General features: G+C 36.3%; 1 pseudogene; it reads left to right on the top strand.

The window, feature by feature from the left end:
• The first annotated feature begins 1,515 nt into the window (after nucleotides 1-1,515).
• LOC107554165 (thyrotropin subunit beta-like) lies at nucleotides 1,516-4,174 on the top strand (annotated as a pseudogene).
• Nucleotides 4,175-4,566: the final 392 nt, after the last annotated feature.

Genomic DNA, 4,566 nt, shown 5'->3' with positions numbered 1-4,566 from the left:
AACATTTCGATCGATGTTGCTTAATTAATTTAGGACGTTTTGTGCTGACTTTAATCACGCTTAGTCAGTAAACTCATTTGCCATCCACTGATAAGCTAACAAGGTAAACCGCAATAGGCTCTTTTCAGGAGAATTCCAGAATATGACTAATGTACCATTTCATCACGTGCCCATAGCAGGTCCTGGTTAAACTCTTCAGTTCCTGGTACTGTTTTGAAGTTTACTTGAAAGAAGACTTTTGGTTTTGGTTCAAAATGTTTCCCATAGGTCCTGTTGAATCAGTATCGTCCAATGATTCCAGGTAAATCAGAAACAGTGGGCTGTTTTCCATTCAGTTACAGCTTGACAGTAACATTACAGGTGATAAGATGAAGCAATTATTAACAGCATGTGCAACCATGGTTCTATAGGATGTCATGAGATATGAGTAAACACAAGATAGCTGTAAAATCAAACACTAATTAAATGGCACATGTGTACTGTGAACATGAACCTATAGTTCACTTCAGTAAATGAAGTGAGACGGTTGAGGAAGTCCATCTGTGACACTGTCAAAACATCCTGTCATGGTGATGCTGTTAGAGGTTCTTCAAGCTGCAAAACCATTTTTAATGGCATTCTTTCTCCTGTTTGAGTGCCAAATCACTCAGCAGGCAAACTGTGCATGCATTTACTTTTCCATTTCCAATACTGTGAACTTTGCACACCAGATAAAACCTGAACGATTTATATGATGAGAGCTTGGTAAATTGGCTGACCTGATAGAGTGTAGCTTTATTAAAGATCAGGTGTGTGATCTGCCAAGCTACTGTAGATGACTAAATGGAACCCATTTGTTGTCATGTTATAATACAGCTACATGACCGACATAGGATATATTTCAACACTGAGTATCTTAGGAACACTAAAAAAGTATTTAATGAATCCTGTAATTATTGTAGAAAAGTGACATTATATATGCTTATACCTAGCTATCATACAGTGGCAAGGTTGATTTTGGATCCGACCCAAAAAGCTGTGTGGGAAAGGAAAATGGCAAATGAGATCTCTTTCAGTTGTTTTCCTACCCTTCCCTAATAATTTAGATCTCAACAATGTCTCAAATTGTCCTCAGATACAAAGTCTGCAATCAAAGGTCACAGACTTTATTATAAAGTAATACATCTTAAAATATTTATCATCAAGTTCCTCCAAGAGCTATACTATAAAAACCACTTACCAATAAATAAATAACAATTGCCAATTTTTTATTTAAATTGTATTTATTATTTTGCTCATTTTAATTCCTTTTTTTTTTGTACAAGTCATTTTAGGAGAAACACCTGAGACTTAAGTTGATATTCAAGCATAATAGACCTGAGGATATGAAAAGCAGCAACAGCCTCTCTGAGGAGAAAAACCTTACTCATTTAGATTCAGTCTAAATATTTAGTGGGCCCTGAATGGTGACCATACAGCATACGGGTGATTTGGTTAGAAAGCGTTAGTTTTATGCATTCTGCAAAATAGATGATGATGGAGACAGATGGAGATCAGGTTCAGTGTTTGTATAAGAACAGCAGTCTCAACACAAGCAGGCTGAACTTGATCCTCCAGGTAAGTGGTCCTTTGATTTACTATAATACTGCTGTGTTGTTTGACAGTCAAAAAGTTGAACCTCCTGACTACCAGGAAAAAACTATTTTGTGAATTTAGTATTTTGTCATGTCATTACATTGTTTAGAGCATAAGAAAAAAATTGAAAAATAAAATTTTAGAAAAATTATGTTATGCCATGTCCTCTGTAGAAGACATCGGGACTTTAAAAAGTCCTGTTTTTTAAGAAATAAAAAGACATGAAAAGGCAAAAACAATGGGATTTTTGTTTTAATCACAAATCAATTTTAAAAAATGTATACCAAACTTTATATAAAGACGATTCTTCTTTATGCAAAATGTGTGTAAAATGGCCATAAACAAGTTTTTCCATGATATAAAATGTATCTATAAACTGTATCTAATTTGCATATTAATGTGTTTTTGGGGCAACAAATAAGTGCAATAATGGGAGTAATAATTAGCAAGATTTTCATAATAATATCTAATATTTCATAGGAATATTGATACATAATTTTTTCTCTATTAATTTGTTGTGTCTCCCAAAATGTGTAATAAACATGCTTTAAGTCCTGGTGTCCTCTACAGTGGACATGTATGAAATCGACGTCCTGTTTCATAACAGAAGGTCATATTTTGATTTGAAACCCCATAACATTTTCCTGAGATGTTGATTTATGACAAACAATTTGAAAATTAGTCAGATTTAAATGATAATTACAAAATATTGTCATATTTCCATCAGGGTGTTACACTTGATCAGTAAATTAATGTCAGTCATTTTTAAAGACCAAGGAGAGGGAGTGGTCTTGGTGAAACATCCAATCATTTGGTATCTCTGAAAAGCCCTGAATGTGCTTTGTACAGGACATCCAGACTTAAAACTGTGACAGAGGAATCACTAAAACATAATGCAAAACTCCATAGCTGGTAGTCGAAGCCCAGAAAGACACATGAAATGAGATTCAGTGTGTATTTTGAGTTTTAGTCAAGAAATTATTTTCTTCATTCATTCCAAGCTGTGCTGATTCGGGTTAGTGGGCTCGCAACGTGCTTTTCTTTTCCACGTCGCTGTTTTAAATTGTTCGAGTGAGAAGCTTTGAACTCTACATGATACAAGTTGCGTAGTTGTGACATTGGAGGAGGCGCCAATTGAAAACATGGAGAAAACACTGATCTATATTATATATAGATAATGTGTATAATTTATATAAAGATAGATCAGTGGGCAGAAAAGCAAGTCAACTCTTACGTTTTGCTATACATTTAGTTGGGATTCCATGTAAAAATAAGTAGATAGATAGAAATGTATTTTCATCCTTTTTAATCCATATGTAGTTATGTGGTTTATTGTTCACAGTGTATTATATTTGTTTATACTACTTCCATGTTATGTTTCCAACTTGAATGTGTGGCATGGCTCAATTATAAACGCCGGCCTCGAAGGTATGGAAGGCAGCATACACAACCGCATAACAATATACCGGCAACCACCCACAACAAGTGCTGGTGTTGTGCCCATTTTCGACCCCCTGCAAAATTATTACCCCTCTCGTTGAAATCGCTATCTGATTGCCTAATCCTAACCCCACACCTAACCCTAAACCTATCAATACTAGGGGGGTAATAATCTGGCAGGGGTCAGAATCACTCACAGGATGACTTTTAATTTGTGTTGCCTGGTTTACTGTCTAGTTTTGTGATTTTTAGTGTTTATTTTTCATTATATTGTGGTTCTCCATCTCTTTAATAGACACCCTGATATACCGCCAGCTATTTCTCCTGTGTATGTGGTTGGCATGCTGGGATTTTTGATGAAGGTAGCCATGCCTATGTGCCCCCACTGAGTACACCATTTACATCGAGAGACAGGAGTGCAATTACTGTGTGGCTGTCAACACCACCATCTGCATGGGCTTCTGTTTCTCCAGGGTAAGTGGACGCGGTGAGGAAGATTTATAGAGAACTGGATCCAAGGAGAAATGTCCCAGCTTGCAGCACGACAAGCTGATTTCCACAAATGAGTGAATTACTTCTGTTATTGTTTGCCAAGCCTGTATGACGGAGTTCTTTCTGTGGAACACAAACAAATAAAACAATTATTTCCATTGCTTATCATTTTGTTTTGGGTTCCACAGAAGAACAAAGGTCATATGGGTTTGGAAATATGAGGATGCAATCTATTTCACAATATGTTATGTTAAGAAACAATCTGGGATATTCTAGTTCATAACCTACATGTTTGCTTTAGTGACAATGGGGCTAAATCTGCATCACAACTTTCATCCTGTAGGACAGTAATGTGAAGGAGTTGGTGGGTCCTCGTTTCCTGGTTCAGAGGGGCTGCACGTATCAAGAAGTAGAGTACCGGATGGCCATCTTGCCCGGCTGCCCTTCACATGCAGATCCTCACTTCACCTATCCGGTGGCCCTTAGTTGCCACTGCAGCACCTGTAACACCCACAGTGATGAATGTGCCCACAAAACCAGCAACGCTGGCATGAAATGCTCCAAACCTGTCCATCATTTGTACCCTGAGAACAACTACATTCAGGCATATTGGGAACAGTATGAGTAAAGTTTAATTAACTAAAACTTAAATTAAACACAGTGTTTGTGCTGTAGCACTTGACTGTGGGCAGTTATTTTTTAGGTAATCTTTGAGTAAACCTTATGTCACAAAGTTACCTAACACATTATGGTTGCTGTATTTTATATCCTGCATATGATGTCTTTAATGAGGCCAAAAGCGGTTAAAAAGAAGGTGTGTTTTTAATGGGGTTCAAATACTTTTGATTTTATGGATAATATAAATTCTGTAAACTTTACTTATGTTTTAGTGTTTGATTGGCAGTGCTTCTATAAAAAATACAGAGTGAAAATCCTTCCATAAAAATGAGTTGTTATCATTATTGTTTGTGTTTATGGTTTAACAGTTTGTTTCTGTGTAATTATTCATACTCTTTTGTG

The sequence above is a fragment of the Sinocyclocheilus grahami genome, unplaced genomic scaffold, assembly GCF_001515645.1.
Source record: "Sinocyclocheilus grahami isolate Dianchi unplaced genomic scaffold, SAMN03320097.WGS_v1.1 scaffold493.1, whole genome shotgun sequence".
NCBI classification, from domain to species: Eukaryota; Metazoa; Chordata; class Actinopteri; order Cypriniformes; family Cyprinidae; genus Sinocyclocheilus; species Sinocyclocheilus grahami.
This window is presented reverse-complemented; position numbering and strand designations above follow the sequence as displayed.